General features: G+C 36.7%; 1 long non-coding RNA gene across 1 annotated transcript in view; it reads left to right on the top strand.

Annotated features, from left to right (window-relative positions):
• The first annotated feature begins 233 nt into the window (after positions 1 to 233).
• LOC117090197 overlaps positions 234 to 20,533 on the top strand; it is a 31,199-nt gene continuing 10,899 nt past the window's right edge. The window contains exons 1-2 of the long non-coding RNA XR_004439930.1: positions 234 to 358; positions 1,100 to 1,210. This is a non-coding gene — a long non-coding RNA (uncharacterized LOC117090197). The remainder of the gene's footprint in view (positions 359 to 1,099; positions 1,211 to 20,533) is intronic.

Here is a 20,533-nt window from a genome sequence, read left to right as displayed (position 1 = left end):
GAAACTCATGACAGCTGTGTGTAGAAGGCCACCTGATAAAAGGTATGACCCTTGGTGGGGGAAGATGGCAAACAAATAGATAACAAGTATGCAGGAAGGTGGGAAGTAAGTGTCTCAACTTTGCTTTTCTTCTTTCTGTATCTCCTGCCAGTGGCTTTCAATGCACTGACAGATAAATCAGAAGCCATAGGGCAAGGAAGGTATTGAGGATCAAGAGCTCTTTCAGGCAGTCATTTTAGTTCAGTTTCCCAGGACACAGAGCAGTGTGGAGAAGAGTGGAGACTGGATCCGGACAGACGAAAGGAAGTTATACAGCATAACACACAAGTCAGTATTCAATAGCAGAAAGGAGGTCCGGGTAAGTTCATACTTGTTTATATAGAATGATTCTCCAAAATGGGTAAATGAAAAATTTTAATACCTGCAATCTAGTATTTTAATATAAAATATACAATGTGACCATATACTTCTAAACCTACATATGTAATATTTCAGTGAAAATATATACCTTAAATTGTTAACAATAGTCATCATTCCTGTAGCAGTAGTTAGTGGATATGGGTAGAAAATTGAGAGGGATTTTATTTATCTGGATTTTGAAGTTTACAATGAGCATGCATTTATGTATCAAATTTATTTAACAAATTTAATTTTTTTCATCAATAAAATTAAAATTCTATAGAGTAGTTGGGCAAGGGGCAGGAGCAAAATTTATATTATGATAAATAATAATGTATCTTCTAATATATACAATATAGAGAATCAGAATGAGGAAATGATGGAAGCCTGCTTATTAATTATTGAATTTTGAATTGAATTTAATTATGAATTGAATTATAAATTGAATTCAACTATGAATTAAATTATGAATTATGAGTTATAAATTGAATAACAAGAAATAGGTAATGAGGGTGGCTGCCACCAGTCTAATTCTGAGGTTTGAAAAGTTTTATGGTGGAAAACAGGTACATACTTTCAGTAAGTAATGGTGTTTAATTGTATTTAATTTCTCCTATGTTTTTAAGTGTTAATTTTTTAGGAAATAAACGTTATTTGGACCTAAGTGTTTACTAAACAGGATTTATTTCTTTTGGCTTAGGGGTACTATGAAAAAAATCACTGAGATACTAAGGGCACGGTGAACACAAAGGTTGAAAACCTCAGATCTAAAGTATTAAAATCATTCTCGGGCAAATCACAGAAGTTCTACGTACATATTTCTAAAGATATAAGCATGTTAACTGTAAACTTATTCTACCTCTAGATTATCAAATGGCACTTCACTCTTTTACTATTTTTTTCTTTTTTTTTTGAGGCGGAGTCTCGCTCTGTCGCCCGGACTGGAGTGCAGTGGCCAGATCTCAGCTCACTGCAAGCTCCGCCTCCCGGGTTTACACCATTCTCCTGCCTCAGCCTCCCGAGTAGCTGGGACTACAGGCGTCCGCCACCTCGCCCGGCTAGTTTTTGTATTTTTAGTAGAGACGGGGTTTCACCGTGTTAGCCAGGATGGTCTCGATCTCCTGACCTCGTGATCCGCCCGTCTCAGCCTCCCAAAGTGCTGGGATTACAGGCTTGAGCCACCGTGCCCGGCCTATTTTTTTCTTTTTAATTTTTTCGGGCAGGCAATTCATTTACATGGACTCCTCTTTTATGTAATTTGTATCTAGATGAATATTTGGGGACTTATCATTGAGTGTAAATAGAAAGAGCTAATGAGAACGAATGCCTTTCTCCCGCCATCCACTCAGTTTATTTCCCTAACGTTTGCTGATCACTTGTGACTCATTTGCAAAGAAAATACACTAATATGCATAGTCTAGCAGAAAGCAGGTGTTAAGCATTGTACTGTGAAATTATACTAGTTGATACCATGCACAGGAACATGCACAGAAATCTAAAAAGAGGAAATTGCATCAGGTTGTAACGTAGTGCTCAAAACTAGGAATCAGAACATGATCTGTGCCCCATCTAGCACATCTCATGATCATGGGCAATCATTTACTGTTCTGAGCCTCAGTTTTGTTTTCACAGAGAAATGAATCATTCTAACAGTAATTGACCAGTTTCTTGAGGAACTTAAGGACCAGGATAAAATAACACCTAGTTGCAGTTACTATATAATCTAGTAGGTCAAATTAGACATACAGTTACTTAGATATATGTATAGCTACTTATTTTAGAAACGCTTGAGGATTCCAGAAAATTTTCAAACTCCTTAATTTGGCACACTTTGCCCGGCCTAGCATTTTGTCAATTAGCCATGACTTATTTTCGCAATTCTGACTTCTACCACAAGCCGTACCAGATTATTACTAATTTAAATTACAATGTTATGTAGTTTCATTTTTCCATGCTTTGACTTTAATAGTGATTTAAATATATTAATGATGAAGAATATCTATATAAAATCTGATAATGAGTGATGGAATGTATTGGAAATGTGAGGGAATCAAAATCTGCTATAGGAATTCAGAAAAAGTGAAGATTAATTCTATGAGAAGTGAGTTGTATTTTAAAAAATGGTATCTGAACTAAACCACAGAGATGGGTAAAAGCTACAGCAGCAGAGACTATATGAGGGCTTTAAACCTAGAAGAATACCCTACGTGTGGAATAACTCAGGCATATGCCTGCTTTCAAGACTTTATTAAATTTTTTCTTGCTAACTATGCCTTTTCTAATGTAGCTTATAATCTATTCAATTCACAATTATGAACATTTGCTAGACATAAATGAGGTAGTCTTCAGCTCACAGGAATTCTTCTGTGCTGGGAATTTTCCCATGGTAGCCAAGTTTCTCCTCCCTGGTACCATTCTCCTTATCCTCCTATGACCCTGGCTGATTGTTGCTGTTACTACCAATGAGTGTTGGTAGTAACAATTGCAGCTGTGCTGGAAACATTTTATTTACCAGATTCAACCTTTGCCCTTCTCCAGTCTGCCAATAAGATGGTCAAGGAGGAATCATAGTAGTTCAGTGAGAAGAAATGATTGATATTGAAGGGTATTTTTTCCCCCGAGATTTGGACTCTTGCTCTGTAGCCCAGCCTAGTGTTCAGTGGTGTGATCTCGACAACCTCAGCCTCCTGAGTAGCTGGCATTACAAGCACCCGCCACCGTGCCCAGCTAATTTTTGTATTTTTAGTAGAGACATGGTTTCACTTTGTTGGCCGGGCTGGTCTTGAACTCCTAACTTCAACTTACCTGCCCACCTTGGCCTCCCAGTGTGCTGGGATTAAAGATGTGAGCCACCACACCCCGTACTGGAGTTTTTATCTACTTTACTTCCTTACTGTATGGTATCTCTAAACTTTGCTCCCCTGTGGTGGGGGGGGGGGACAAAAAAACAAAAAACCCACTTCTTGTCAAGAGCAAATTCACTATAAAATTTTCTCTTCTTGGAATCTTTGCTTCCTTTCATCCCTTTAAGTAGATGGGTGGTAATAGCTCCGTTCTTATTACTGGTAAAGTTTTTATATTTTTCCTTATGGTACCATTCAATTACTTATGTTAAAAGAAAATTAAACGACTCAGTTTCAGTTTTCACATGTACAGAGGTTAGGAGTTTTTACTCTTATTTTTGCAAGAAGAAAACAGCATTCAAAGAATTGAAAATGTGTGACTTTTCTTGAACAAGGGAACTGAGGTTTTAGAGCAACTCAAAATGTGGAGACAGGTGAATCCAGAGTCATTGCCAACACCTGCTTACCTGAAACGGGAGTCAATGGAGTAAAAAACTGGTGGGACAACTTACATGGTAATGTTGATCAATTGTTGGAGGCTGAGCGTGGACTAATGAGAAACTATAGGAGCTGCAGTCTTACTGTTCTTCACACTTGAGCCCCACTATGAGCCCCACTGAGCTCTCCTGGTGAGGATCTGAGAAACCTACCCTCTTGCCTCTAGGCAGGGGAAAGGGAAGAGCAATTTTATTTTTTTATTTTTATTTATTTTTCTATTTTTTATTTTTTAAATTTATTTTTATTATACTTTAAGTTCTAGGGTACATGTGCATAACGTGCAGGTTTGTTACATATGTATACTTGTGCCATGTTGGTGTGGTGCACCCATCAACTCGTCAGCACCCATCCATTCATCATTTATATCATGTATAACTCCCCAATGCAATCCCTCCCCCCTCCCCCCTTCCCATGATAGGCCCCAGTGTGTGATGTTCCCCTTCCCGAGTCCAAGTTTATTTTATTTTTTAATGCCTAGAGCATTTTCCATAACAAACACCTTCTGAGAAAAAGGCTTTATTAGAGATTTTCCCAAATAGGGAAAGTCATTTCTTCCCATGCCAGCCTCCTACTGCTTTTCTATCTCATCAAATGAGGGCAAGGGGGAAGGTGGGGTTTTTTTGTTTGTTTGTTTGTTTTTTGGGTTTTTTTGCAGGGGATGTTAAGGAGGACTATACCACTGGTGAAGATTGCATTCCTAAAGTACAGGCCCACAGAAAGACTGAGATTTAATAATGAGATTATAGAATGCTTCACCCCCTCACCCATACACATATTACCTTCACATCATTAGGGGTCTAGTGTAAAAATAGCGAATTACAGTTAAATGTGCTGCAAGACATAGACTCGGAAGTTTTTCTGCAGTGAGCAGGTCTATGCAAACCTACCCGCAAAGGCCTAGGACGCTAAGGGGAAGAATAAAGAGGCTGACAAATGCAGTTTCACAGAAAGAAACATTCGTTAATTGTAAGGACTTACAAACAGAAGCCATGTCTTGAGCAGCCAAGGGACAAGACGGTTAATCCCTGTCCGCAGACATAGGGCTTATATACCATATAGAAATTCCTAAGGGCAGGATTTATGGTAAGTAAATGTTTACAATAACATCAAAGTTGTTTTGAACTAAGGGCAGAATGTATGGGTATGTGAAAGTAGAAATCTTAGATGCATTCCCAGAACTGGTGTTAATCAGAAGTCAGCATGATGGATGTGCGTCCAAGAGGAAATTGCTTCAGCCTCCACAAAGGTGAAGTTCTTAGGGAGGCCAAAGTGAGTGGCCAAGATTAAAATAATAATAATAAAAAAAATCAGAAGAGTTTGAGGCTCTGGCAACTAGAGCTACATAAAATATTAAACATAGCCCAACTCCTAGCCAGATTAGCATAAATAATCATACAAAATGTTTACTTACCTCAGTTCTTATTACCATGTACATTATGTTTGACTTGCAGCAACAAAAAATTACATAGCCTGTTAAACGATGGGGAAAAAACATTAAAAGCAAAACTAAATGATGCTATGAAGAGATAAATTCCTCACGAGAATTAAACTCACATACAAGTTTTCAAATTGTCAGGAAGGGAATTTAACTATAATCATTTAATTATCTACCTCACACTTTCTGGCTCTACTAGCTCAGTTTTAACTTTCCTGGCAAGTCTACAGTAGGTGATCACAGCAGAGGAGTGCGTTACAGCATTTGATCTCAATGATGGTTAAATGATCAATTAATAATGCCTTCTATGAATAAGACAAGGCAAGACAAAGACTTACGGAATGTAACACTTTAATTTCTGTTCTAGATCCTTCATTTTAAAACACCAAATGACTGCTTAATAAATGGCTTTCAACCTCAGTTTTATTTCCAAGCTTATGGATACCTTGATTTCTTTATCCATACACTCTGGGGATGTCTATACCACAGGCTCCTGAAGATTGCTCTAAGACCTCTGTCCTATGCTTAGCCTCTGCTCCAGAGAAAGAAAAATAAATACTTCCTGAAGCTGTGTTTCACTCTTAACACTTCTAACTTCCTCTTGTCCAGTATCTAGTCCTAGCCTTTCACCTAGGAGGATGCAAACCCCACGAGAAGCAAGTTAGATTTGAGTAATAGAGAAACCTTTATAGCAGTTTAGAGGAAGTGTACAATGTTTCCTACAGGCAACGTAGAATAAAAAAAATGCTTCTGCGCAATGAGGTCCTATGTCTTTCTTGTATTTCTTAATGGAAAATATCATCCAACCTATATCAAATATAAAATATCTGACCATTGGAATATTTAGCACAATTTTAATAATATTTTTATTCTATTTTAGATTATTTGAATATAAGCAGGTCTCCTAGGTAACCCAATCCATTGCTGATGGAAGCTAAGTAGGAGTGATTTCGGCAGTGGCTATCTGAGAGAAAAGTAATTATAGTAAATGCACTATGCAATACAAATGAGATAGAGCTATTGAAATTACTCCAAACATCTTTACAAAGAAAATACCTGAAGAGTTTTTTTTTTTTTTCTTTTCTCTATTGCTTTGTGTTTTACCCTCTTAAAACTGCTTTTATAATGACATGATTTTCTGGGCAGGAGAAGCAGTAGTGTATATATAGGAGGTAGCTTGTGCTAAAAATTGAAACTTCCAAATGATTAAAAAAAAAAAAAGACCAACTGAAACTTCAAAAACCGAACTTTTAAAGCTGTATTTATTGCTTAAACCCCAAAGTGAGATGTTATTTTTTATTTTGAATTAACTTAAGGCCAATGAGATTGAATCCTTTAATTTCCCATTTCAGCATCAAATGTGAAATTGTGCATACAATGTAGTCTAATTAAAAACAGTTACATTTGTTTTACAGGAAAACTTTCCAGAGAATAACTTTATAGGTTATTGTGATTAGCATTTACTTCAAATGTAAAATTAAATTATATAGATTTTATTATTTTTCTGTTGGAAGAAAAGATAACGACATCAACTACTCAACTACTTTTATGCAGCTACTGTTAAATTTTCAATAAACACAATAGCTCAAAATGTGAAATTGTTCTACTTTCATATTGATTTTTCTAATTCTAGTACTTTTACGAATTAGTTGCAACAATATTAAGGCATACCACCCTGTTTCATGCAGTTATATACAATAGAAAGGAGAAGCGGAAAAGTCCATCCCATAGTACATCCTTTTTGTAGGGCTCATCTTGCTTTTAATTCTGTGAAATTGGAAAAGATACTTATTTTTTTAAGTCTAAGTTTTATCTTATGTGAAATGGGTGGAAAGAACCTACCTCTAAATTTATTTCCAGAGCAAAATGCCCATCTTTATGTGATGTGTTTCACACAGAACCCAGAATATAATAGGAATCAATATTTTTACTTTCCACATAGAATGAAGATCTCTCGGTTTAGTGTTTATCAATAGATTAGGACAAATTTTGGTGTTGCTAGGACATAAAAGCATTGTAATAAAATCTGTGCCTTTATTAATGAAGATACTAAAGCATTCCACTGATTATTCCAGTTTCCTAATATTCAGAGACAGGTTTACTTTTTGTTACCCCAAAACCTCAACTCTCCTGTCCCTGGGAATAAAGCAGTTAATTAATTCCACCTCCTTTCCAGGAAGATGTGTCAGGGCCAACGTACATCCACAGATGAATTTCAGGACTACTTTACATACCTTCAAACCCCAGTGCTTCAGCTTTGTATGACAATAGTTGAAAAATATTCCCTACGTAAAGAAGCATCGAGGGTACCCCCTTGGGATAGAAAGCAATTTCTGTATCAGCCTGTGTTGGGATATAGAATAGGCAGCCAATAACTATTACTATGATTGAATCATTCTGACTTTAAACAGTAAGCATTTATCTTCACAGTAGGTGACTGCCACTGTGCTATGAGAGTGAAAAAGAACTATGCGATCAGCTGTGCCCACAGGGAGCTTATAGCCACATGAGAGAAGTGTTTCACAAATATGAAATAGTTAGAATAGATGCTACTTGACTTCACATACTTTTTACAAGTACTGTTGCTATTGGAGAAAGGGTGCAATCTCTGCTGGCTGTGATACACAAAAAGCCTACCATTTTCCTACCTTTTTTTTCAGCAGCTGCGTTTTCAACTAAGCCATAACATTTTGGCACATATTTCCCCACATCTTGACTTAGAGTTTCATGTCTTGACACAGTATGTCAGAAATCTCAGAATGGGGAAATAAAGTCTGCAATTTACAAGGGTCAACTAATTACCAATGTGTATAAATTCCCAAGTTCAATTTGAATTGTATCTCCTTGCAAAATGGAATGTCAAAGAATGCTAAAATATTAAGACATAATTCTGGTTTGTTATGTGACTTAAAAAAATCTAGGCCAGTAATAAGAAAATAAATAAACAGAGAAGTATAACTCCCATTAAAATTAAAATGTACTCTGGTGGCCCATTTTTAAGTTTGCTCTTTTGAAAGTGGAAGAATTGAATAAATTGGCAACTATTCAGCAATCTGTAGACAGGATTTCTGTATGAGAAGGTCCTGAGGCCAGGAGAACTCAGAGGACGTAACATCCATTTAACCTAACCTCTGGATTTAATAGATGAAAACTATTACAGAAAGTCTAACATATTTGCCATGTACAGAGAAGGTGGCTTAGGGTGGTTATAGTCCATTTATCTTACAATGTAACCACTTTTATGAGTCATTTAATTGTGAAAACATCAAAAGTAAAAGTAATTTACTTTGTTGCTATAACTTAGAACATTCAGAAATATGGCTATGTGGTATTTGAAATAGATGGAAATACAGTGACTTTATATTAATAATAGCATTGATGTTAAATAATAAAATCTTTGAACATTAAGTAAACTAAAATAAATTGAAGGGCATATTTTGTGTAAGAAATCTTTTTCATTTAGTAATGTGAGACTCAGATGACATTTCCAAAGTTTATCCGAAAAACATTTGCTGGAGTTCTAGATGGGTCAGGCATAGTCCAAATTCTTCACAGAAGTGTCAGGAGTGACTTGATTCAGAGCATCTATTGAAATGTCACCTTCAAATGTAGACCAGTGAGAGACGTGCATTCATAATTTTCTTTCTGATAAATATTTCTTAAGCACTATGTGCCAGATACCATTAAAAGTAGATGAAGTAGTCATAGTCTCCACCCTCATGGAGCTTATACCTTAGTGGGGGAAAGACAGATGTTAAATGGATAATTGGTAATGAGATGATGACGTAGGAGTCTTGGGAGAGCAAACGGAATGGATGTGAGTGCAGAAGGCACGACCTGAGGGTGACTTGTACAGGGTGCGGAGCGATCTATCTACAGGGATGAGATTCAAAGTGAAAGTTAGTGAAAGAATGATTCTGCCATGTGGGAGAATGCAGATGAATAAGGTCCCAGGCAGAGAGAATGGCAAGCATAGAAGGCTCAAGGTAAGGAAGATGCGATGTGCTACAGAAACTAAAAGGAGATTAAAAAGGGCCTGAGGTTAGTTAACCTGAGAAGAACGGCTCCAAATGAGAAGGATGGATCAAAAGGAGTGAGATCATTCAAGATGACAAGTTTGGTATTTTGTAAAAGTAAATGAGAATTATATGAAGGGCTTTAAAGAAAATGCTTTATTGACACATAAATAACGAATTATAAAATTCACTCATTTAAAGTGCAAAGCTCAATGATTTTAGTAAAGAGTTGTGCAACCCTCAGTATAATCTAATTTTATTGTAGTAAAATATATGTAAAATCTAGTACTTAAAGTGTTTGATTTTATGGCATTAACTACAATTAGTGTTATTCAACCACCTCCATTATCTAATGTCTGAACTTTTGTTACCCTGAATGGAACTCTCATACTCGTTAAGTAGTGACTCTTATTATTCCTCTTCCATGCTCCTGTAAACCACAAATCTGCTTTTTCTTGCTATAGATGTGTCTACTCTGGATATTTTGTATAAATGGTATCCTATAATATGTGGCCTTTTGTGTCTGGCTTCTTCCATTTAACATAACGTACACTAATGTTCATAGAAGCTCTATTTACAGTAACCAAAGGGTGAGAATAACACAAATGTGTATCAAAAAAAAGAAATGATAAACAAAAATGTGGCATATCTATACAACGGAATGCTATTTAACCATAAAAAGAATAATGTTACGATACATACTAAAGAATGAACCTTAAAACATTAGAATTATAGTACAATTTGTATGAAGGGTTTCTAAACAAGATGTCAAATAATGATTTACTTTTGAACACATCTCAGAATGCCCCGTTGATCTCTGTATGAAGACTGGATTGAAGGGAGAAAAAAAAAGGAAATACTAGCTGAAAAGCGACTGCAGTCGACAAAGTGAGATATTGCGTTTGTTTAGAGTAGGAAAGTTACAACAGAGGAGGGAGAAGTGATACATTAGAAGCATATTTAGAAATAGAATAATTGTGCTTTATGCTTTATTGAATTTAGGGACTGAAACAGAAATCAGTGCAGACACACAAATACGGAATGCAGCTCTGTCACTATGATGTAGAATAAACAGATTTGGGGGAGAAAGGATAAGATGAGATTAAGTTCAACATTGTGTGTTGATGAGGATGTGGGCGAACTAGAACTCTCAATGGAGGCATATTTCTATAAATGGTATTTTACATGGAAATAGAATTTATACTACTACTTTGGAAAACTGTTGAGCATTATCGTTAAAAAAAACAAATACGCACATGAAATATACCCTAGTAATTTTATAATACATACCCAATAGGAATAAGCACATATATTTACAAAAAAGTTTTATTGCAAGATTATTCGTAACATTCCAAAACCAGAATCTACCAAAATTCCCACTGACAGTGGAATGATGGAATAAATTGTGACCCTATCATACAAAAGAACACTGTAAAACAACAAACAAGCTCCAGCTGTATGCAACAACATAGATAGATCTTGAAAATATCATGTGGATTAACAGCAGCCTGATACAAATGAGCACATATGGTATGATGGCAACCATTACCAAGTTTCAAAAGAAGCAATTCAGGTTCTAAGAATTCAGGGTAAGTTATCCTGGGATGGGGGGAAGAGGCTTTAACAGGAAGATGGCATGAGGGTTTCTGGGATTCTCCCCTCCCTGACCGCTCCTGTCTTAGTGGCTCCACAACTCTTAACATATTATAAACAACTTTTTTCATGTGTTTATCTTTGCAAAAGTGTGTGTTCTAGGTATGTCTGTTTTTCTGTTTTCCCTAGTAGACTTCGAGCTCCTTGTATAATAGAGACTGTATTTTATTCAGTTTGGAACCTGACACATAGTAGAATCAGAGTAAATGCTGAATGAATGAATGAGTGAGTGAATGAAAGAATGAATAGCAGGGTGTTAGGAGACAAGAGGGTATGGATCATTGTATCAAAGCCAGTACCTAAAGGAAACATACGCAATGCTTATGATATCAGATGTACCGTGGCAGCGGGCAAAACTCAAAGGTCCATATGAAAATGAATGTGGCAACTTTCAGTCATACTCGAGTACATTTGAAGTGATAGTTACTTAGTTGTTTTGGATGACTTAAAAAAACACTTACTCCTTGTAATAGGGCTTCTTTTTAACTGGGATGCAATGTGTCCAGAAAAAGATGGTCTTTTCTAATTTCTATGACTACTAGGAAGGTACATGAGAAGTAAGCGAAATAGTATCAGATAGTTCTGTTAGAAAATTTCCTGAAGAATGCAAATATTTGTCCCCTTCTTATCCTCTTCCCTACCAATGCACACATTTTTAGCTCCATGCCTGGAGTATGGATGTGATCATGGGAGCCACCATGAATCTGAGGTAGCCTTAAGGACAGAAAACATCTACTAAAGAAAGTAGAGATAATGATCCAAGTTTTCCATGACTTAAAAATATAGGGTCTTAGCACTTATCCCTGTCAGCCAAGCAGTTGAAATAAATACACGACTATCTAGGAAAATTGAAACCAGTGTGCTGCCTCACGGACTTCTACATCCTTCCCAAAACAAAACACAGCAAACAAAATAAAAACACAGAGCCCTAGAGTTCATTAAGAGTTCTGAAACAGGCAGTATTAAGAAACAAAAAATGGTGCAGTCCACATATTCCATCAGCTCCCCAAGAGTCATTCCAAAAGTTTTTTGTGTCCCATGCCATCTTAAAGGGGAGCAATAGGTTGTTTATACTGCAGGGAGACAATAGTCAATGGTTGATCCATGTTGCCCACAACCAGAGATTACCCAGAATTTGTTTTTCCCTTTCTCTGGTCTCTCCCAGAAATCCAACCTATTTTCTGCCAGAAAACCACTTTTGTCACTCAAGTCTGTCCAGCTTTCACTAGACATACCCTTTTACCCTATGGGGTTTCATGGATGGAAACATTTTCATAAACCAAAACAGAGATTGTCTTTCTCATTAGATGTTTTGCTTAGTAGATATAGAGAAGATTTATGTCCACATGGATTATTCTCACCTGGAACTTCTTTTCATCTTGCCAAAGCCAGCCTTCTAAGTTGTCAACAAGTTTTATCCACATGTCTTTGCAGTCGTTTTAGGCAGTTAAATGGAATATCTATCTTTTATTTTTCCCTATAAGTGACTCTCTTGGTGTATTTTAATTTACCATTAATATACCATTCAGTATATTTTTATTTACCATTTCACTTCGAAGATAACATGGTGCATTAGTTTCCTCGAGCTGCTGTAACAAATTACCACAAACTGTGTGGCTTAAAGTAACATAAATATATTTGCTCACAATCCTAAAAACCAGGAGTTTGAAATCAAGATGTCCTCAGGACTACACTCCCTCCCAAGGCTCCGGAGAGAATCCAGTCCATGCTTTTCTTTTGATGACTGCTGGTAATCCTTAGGATTCCTTGGTTTGTAGCTCCTGGTAATCCTTAGGATTCCTTGGCTTGTGGCTCCTTTTGTCTTCACTTTGCTGCTTCCTGTGACATCTGTGTTTTCTTTTTTTTTTTTTTTTACTGTTAGAAGAACATTTCTTATTAGATTTAGGGCCTGCCCAGCTAATCCAGGATGATCATATCTCAAGATTTGAACTTTATTATATCTGCAAAAACCCGTTTCTCGAATAGGTTAACATTTCACAGATGTTGGGGATTTGGGCATATCTTTCTAGGTTCTACCTTTCAACTTACTACATATATGGTAAGATCAAAATGGGGTATGTGCCACAGAGTGTAACAAGGGCTTTACCAAACTAGTTTCTAGTTTTGTTTTGTCTTGTTTTTAGTTTTGGTTGCCTAGTTACTGTCTATTTTACCTGGGCTAAGACAGTATACAATATTTTCTGCTCTTTTCAGCAAAAGTTCAAGTCTGTCTATAGCTCAACTCAGTCCTAAACTATGCTGGTGTCCTCCAAAACTGGCTTATATAGAAACATGTATAATCGATATTTCATAGGTTAATATTCTTCAGAAAAAAATACTAATGAGATACAATCTGGTTTTATTGGTCTAGATTTCTCTTCTAGATATGTTGCCTGATAATCAGCAATATTGGAAGATCAGATTTCTAGCCTCATCTACCTATGTAGGCAATATTATTTATCAACTTATTCAGAAAAAATATTTTAATCAGATGACAAGGATAGAAAATACATAAAAACCTTTGAGGGAGTTCTGACCTCACCTGCATTGTAACTCTAGATCTTTGGTTACTCCACTGACTGATAAATATTTATAACTTTCATTTAATTTTCTTTTACCATATGGAAAGCTTAATGACTTCTAGAAATATTTATTTCATTTACTGTGGAAAACTTGACGTAATCAGAACGGCATAGTTAATAATTTTAGCTACAATAATAATGATTATCAGAAACAGTTACTTTAATTTCCTTCTCGAGCACAGTCCCATAAAGCTAATTAATGATGGCAATTGTATCATACAGTGCTTAAAGATGGGTGTTTACAGAAATTGCTTGGAGAAATTCTTCTATATGTAGTTTGGCAGAGTAAATTTCTACTTTCAATATGTATTCTTCCATATTCCACCAGATGAATAATTGTCCTTTTGGAGAAAGAAACCAATATAGAGTATGATATTTTCCAAAGTCCCGTGGTAGTCAGCCTAAGCCTGTCATACAAATGGATTAATGGTCCATAATATTCTGTGCATTAAAATATTTGTCACAAGAATGAATGTATACTTTCTCCCCCTTCACACACTGCCCTCATTAGAGACCTTCTCAAAAGAAATGATTATCTTTTTTTTTTTTGAAAAATGTTCTGTTCTTGGAAGTATAATCTCTGCCATTAGAATGATAAAGAAAAATATAACAATACTTTTAGATACAATTCTCTGAAATATAGTTCTCATGACAGAATATAATAGAACACACAAGAATACAAAAATAGTTCTTATTATCGTGGAACATGTTAGAGTGTATTACTTTAGGAAAAAAAAAAAAGTAAGCCCACAGTTAAAATTACATCGTGTTTTTATACTTTAGATTTCTGCTTTATTTTTCTCTGAATTCTTTAGATTGAGATAGGCTGCTAAGCCTGTCACACATCATGCCTATTCTGTGAATGCAATTATTTTTTTTTTTTTTTTTTTTTTGAGGCGGAGTCTCGCTCTGTCGCCCAGGCTGGAGTGCAGTGGCCGGATCTCAGCTCACTGCAAGCTCCGCCTCCCGGGTTTACGCCATTCTCCTGCCTCAGCCTCCCGAGTAGCTGGGACTACAGGCGCCCGCCACCTCGCCCGGCTAGTTTTTGTATTTTTAGTAGAGACGGGGTTTCACTGTATTAGCCAGGAGGGTCTCGATCTCCTGACCTCATGATCCGCCCGTCTCGGCCTCCCAAAGTGCTGGGATTACAGGCTTGAGCCACCGCGCCGGCCCTGTGAATGCAATTAGAGAGGGCTCAGCTGGAAGATTCTCTGCATCTAGATAGCTCCAGAAAGCACTTTCACTGGCCTGGTTTCTTTCATGGCAAAATGTAGACGGAAGAGATTTTACCATTTACTTCCTTTGTTTCTTGTGTTCACACGATTGCTAACATTGATTCTGAGAACAGAATTAATCTATTTAATTAAAATAACTAGAGTTGGTCACAATTTGAGACTTCTTATTCATATGTTAAATTGTAGGTATTTTTGCCTCATGTAGCAATCCTAGCTTGTGATATTAGCAAAATGATTCTTGTGGCCTCAAAGTGGAATCCATATTTATCTAGTAACATAAAAAAGAGAAACTATTTTTATATATTTTATAAATCTATATCTTTGCTCTTTTTATACTTTTTTTGGTAAAAACTGGCATTAATATTATTTACATATCATTAAAATGTATTTAAATCCCTGTAAGTGCCCTAATGGATCTATCTACATTATTCACATAACACCAATCTAGCCAGTTAAAATATTAAATACATATTCTGAGTTGTATTCAATATTTCAACTACATTTTAAGTTCCTTGACAGCAGAATTCCGGCCTTTTCTCTTTCCACCTATTTTCAGCATATTTCTGTGATGGGTATGATACCAAAAGTCAGATGCCCAGTGGGCATCCGCTGTAGTAGTCTATCCTTGCACCAGTACTTGGCATTTCTCCACATTCTTTAAAAAAAAAAAACCTCTTTAAAGCGCAATCTGAGATTTACTATAGATTGTGCACAAAAAGTATATTCATACCACCATCAACTCCAGGAGACAGACTTTCCTTAAAGTCTTTGTTCATTCTTTCTAGCATCCAGGGACCACCCATTCCCTTTACCCTACCCCCTGACATTGCTAAGCTCTTTAGCTTCCTCCCTCTTTTCTTTATTGAGCTAGGTGTCTTTCTCTTTCTGCCTTAGCATGCTTTCAGAGTTCTGCCCCTCAACAGACTTTTCAAAGCTATTTTCTCTACAAAGTCGTTTGCTCTGCAAAGAAACTTTCAGACCAATTACCTGGAAGACTACATTTTCTTGGAAGAGAGCACTACAACTATATAATGGGTATTTTAATCAAAGGAGAAACATGATGTTCCAACAGGGGTTCTAAGAATCAGGGCTTCCTGGCCGGGCGCGGTGGCTCAAGCCTGTAATCCCAGCACTTTGGGAGGCCGAGACGGGCGGATCACGAGGTCAGGAGATCGAGACCATCCTGGCTAACACGGTGAAACCCCATCTCTACTAAAAATACAAAAACTAGCCGGGCGAAGTGGCGGGCGCCTGTAGTCCCAGCTACTTGGGAGGCTGAGGCAGGAGAATGGCGTGAACCCGGGAGGCGGAGCTTGCAGTGAGCTGAGATCCGGCCACTGCACTCCAGTCCGGGCGACAGAGCGAGACTCCGCCTCAAAAAAAAAAAAAAAAAAATCAGGGTTTCCTTAAGTTCTGGTTTTATCACTTGTATAGTATGTGATCAATTATTTATCCTCTCCAAAATTAGTTTCTTTGTTTTTAAAACAGTTTAGCCATATGCAGAAAACCGAAACTGGACCCCTTCCTTATACCTTATACAAAAATTTACTCAAGATGGACTAAAGACTTAAACGTTAAGACCTAAAACCATAAAAACCATAGAAGAAAACCTAGGCAATACCATTCAAGATAGAGGCATGGGCAAAGACTTCATGACGAAAACACCAAAAGCGATGGCATAAAAGCCAAAATTGATAAATGGGATCTAATTAAACTAAAGACCTTCTACACAGCAGAGGAAACTATCGTCAGAGTGAACAGGCAACCTACAGATTGGGAGAAATTTTTTGAAATCTGTCCATCTGACAAAGAGCTAATACCCAGACTCTACGAACAATTTAAACAAATTTAAAAGAAAAAAAACAACCCCATCAAAAAGTGGGTGAAGAATATGAACAGACACTTCTCAAAATAAGACATTTATGCAATCAACAAACATGTGAAAAAAGATCATCACTTGTCATTAGAGAAATGCAAAACCGCAATGAGATACCACCTCATGCCAGTTAGAATGGTGATCATTAAAAAGTGAGGAAACAACAGATGCCAGAGAGGAAGTGGAGAAATAGGAACCCTTTTACACAGTTGGTGGGAGTGTAAATTAATTCAACCATTGTGGAACACGGTGTGGCGATTCCTCAAGGATCTAGAACCGGAAACACCATTAGACTCAGCAATCCCATTACTGGGTATGTACTCAAAGGATTACAAATCATTCTGCTATAAAGACACACGCACACGTATGTTTATTGCAGCACTGTTCAGAATAGCAAAGACCTGGTAATCCTATTCGGAATTTTTATGGACATAATCTAAATTTTCTACCCAGTAGATTTTTTTAAGACTCTGTTTTTTAGAGGAATTTTAGGTTCACAGCTACATTGATAGAAAGGTATGACTATTTTTCTACATAATCCCTGAGCCCACAGAAGCATAGTTTACTCCATTATCAGCATCATTTACCAGAATGGTACATTAGTTACAATTGAAAAACCTACATTTTAGGCTGGGCGCGGTGGCTCAAGCCTGTAATCCCAGCACTTTGGGAGGCCGAGACGGGCGGATCACGAGGTCAGGAGATCGAGACCATCCTGGCTAACACGGTGAAACCCCGTCTCTACTAAAAAATACAAAAAAACTAGCCAGGCGAGGTTGCAGCGCCTGTAGTCCCAGCTACTCGGGAGGCTGAGGCAGGAGAATGGAGTAAACCCGGAGGCGGAGCTTGCAGTGAGCTGTGATCTGGCCACTGCACTCCAGCCTGGGCAACAGAGCGAGACTCTGATTAAATAAATGACAAAGGCATGTCATAGACAATATGATTTACTTGAGTTGGGAAAATATCACCATTGTCTTTTGAAATTCAGAGATATTATATACATCGGCATGTTGGTAACTGGGCTTTGTGAAGAAGGTAGTATTTTCCTAAGATTAGAGATTGATGGAAAAACAGGGCATCCCTTTCTTCTGCAGAAAAAACAAACCCAGCCACTCTCAATAAATTCACAATAACAAAGACTTGGAATCAACCCAAATGCCCATCAGTGATTGACTGGATAAAGAAAATGTGGCACATACACACCATGGAATAATATGCAACCATAGAAAAGGATGAGTTCATGTCCTTTGCAGGGACATGGATGAAGCTGGAAATGATCATTCTCAGCAAACTAACACAGGAACAGAAAACCAAACACCACATGTTCTCACTCATAAGTGGGAGTTGAACAATGAGAACACATGGACCCAGGGAGGGGAACATCACACACCACGGCCTCTCAAAGGGTGGGGAGGCTACGGGAGTGGTAGCATTAGGTGAAATACCTAATGCAGATGATGGGTTGGTGGGTGTAGCAAACTACCATGGCATGCGTATACCTGTGTTACAAACCTGCACGTTCCACAAATGTATTTCAAAACTTCAGGTATAATAAAAAATGCCAGTATTACACGTACTACGTTAGTTGGATTATTTAGCAATATTATTTGGAAAGCATTATTTCGGATGCATTTTATCTTGTGGAAAGTAAGACTACAGACTCAGAATGTTTAAAAAGCCCTTGTCCTTTATTTTAGGGAAAAAGGAGATGAATGAATACCAGCCAGTAGCTGGGTGACTACAATATCTGTGTTTCTTAATATAGCAAATTTATGATTTATACATGAGAGAAACTTAAGACCCCCAAGAAATTATCTCCTAGTGAGCAAGGAAAGAGAAGTTTTTGGACACTGAGAGAGGAGAGACCATGCTATACTTAACAAAGACAAAGGTATACCTTGCAGACAAGAGTAGGAAACAATAGCTATTTAATGAGATATTGATACCATGCAGTTGAAAAAAAAAAAAACATTATGGTGATAGACTTAGGATCTATGAAAGAGTCTCAGAATCTGTCCAACAGGGTAGAATACCGAAGATACATAATGTGGTTGCGGTATTTGTTCTGCGTCACAAAATGTGAAGTTGCCTTTGGTTTTTGAGATTTGAGCTTTCCAACAAGGCATAAAGTTTTGTTTATTGCAGAGACTGATTTCTCCCTCATGGGCACAGTGTATATGAATAAATGTGCATTCTGTATTGAATTTTAATCTGCATAAAAATTAGTGGTTTACCTAAGTAATAGGTTTGACACCTTGTTTTCATTTTATAAAAACCTTTTAGACTGTGTTTCAATAGATATCTTTATTAATAAAAGAAAATATAAAGAAGGTTCATTTCAATTCCAGGAATACATCATCACACCTATCAAATAAAAATGGGAAAACAAACTTTTTATTAAAATGAAATTATTGACATCAGGTAGACATCTCTGCACATGTTATTCTCATTCTTACATCACCTGTTGAGAAAAAAGAAACTCAAGAGAGTGGCTCATGGATTCAGGGAATGGAATTGAGATCAGAATAATGAGATATTGGTTAAAGAAAGCTACAAGAAACAAGCATTTAATTTGCTTTAGATGATGTCAGCTTTCTGATTGGTGAATTTGAATGTGTTTTTTGTTCCATTTTCTTTTTTTGTTTGTTTGTTTCTGTTTTTGTTTTCTGGTCAGACCAGTTTTCTTCTTGCACAAAGGAAACAGTATCATTGATAATTCCACCTGCATTTGACTGTATAAGGTTCTGAGTTGCTGTGTGATGAAATGTGTGGCTATCGAAGCTTAAACACATGAGGAGCTCTTTTTCTCATTATATTTCAAAAATTCCATTGTAAATGTTGGTCACAGTATAGCAATCAAATCTGAAGAGTCTTCATCCAATGAGTAATGGAAAAGGTGAAAAGGGTCAATAGTTGGCATTTGAAATCAGAGCTACCTAAAAATGTAACTTTATATTTTCCTTTACCTACTAATCAAAACTGCAATTTTAGCTTCTCTTGATTGAACATCAGGCTATGTCTATGTCACATTAAGTCCGTATGTGTCTGTGTATAAAGAGACAGCATTATACATTACATACATAGAGAAGATTTGTTATAAGTGGGTCTTTTATTCATCATTCTATTAAATCAATGATATGTGTATATATAATATAGGTATCATTTTACAGTTACTGAAATTGAGTGTCAAAGATGTTAAGAAACATTTTCAACCTTACATATTAAGGAAACAACATAAGTAGTTCTGACTCATTTCAGCTATTTCTCAACAACATAACACTGTTGAAAAAGGAAGTGGACCCCCCAAAAAAGTTGCCACATATTTGGTGGTTATCTTTTTTTAATTATTTTTTTCTTTAAGATGGGGCTCGCTATGTTGCTCAGGCTTGGCCCAAATTTCTGGGAACAAGTTGTACTCCTGCCTCATCATCCTCAGTACTTGTGACTACAGGTGCACACCACTGCACCAAATGAGTTAACGTTTTCAATATCACTATTTTTAAATAAATCTTACCTCAGTCCCACTTATCTTGATAAATCAGGCTCACATATTCATATCCATTATGTAAAACCTAGAATTATTACATACTTTTTGAACTCTGCATCTTACTTCTTATAGCCCCTTTGGCAAGCTGGCTATCAGTTATTACTTGCTGCTATTGTCAATATTTGCCCATCTTTGTTCTAATTTTATTTGTCTCCAGGACTGAGACCTAAATGGCTGCGGTAGAACTGAGAATCAAGTAGTAACGTACAGGGTCTGAGGATGGCTCAATATAAACATTGACAGAAGCAGTACCAAACACACATACAGCCCATCTAAAGCTATCCACATGGGATTTATAGGTACAAAATATTTACCTCATCAGAAATTTATCACTGCAGGATACTCCAAGCCTTTACTCCTATTCTCATAACATTTTGATCACATAATTAAAAAGAAACTCAATCTTCTCACTATTAGTTGGTTTACATTTAGGCTTCCTTTTTTATCTG

The sequence above is a fragment of the Trachypithecus francoisi genome, unplaced genomic scaffold, assembly GCF_009764315.1.
Source record: "Trachypithecus francoisi isolate TF-2019V2 unplaced genomic scaffold, Tfra_2.0 Contig00976, whole genome shotgun sequence".
In the NCBI taxonomy this organism is placed as follows: domain Eukaryota; kingdom Metazoa; phylum Chordata; class Mammalia; order Primates; family Cercopithecidae; genus Trachypithecus; species Trachypithecus francoisi.
Note: the sequence above shows the minus strand (reverse complement) of the source record. Positions and strands in the feature narration are given on the sequence as shown.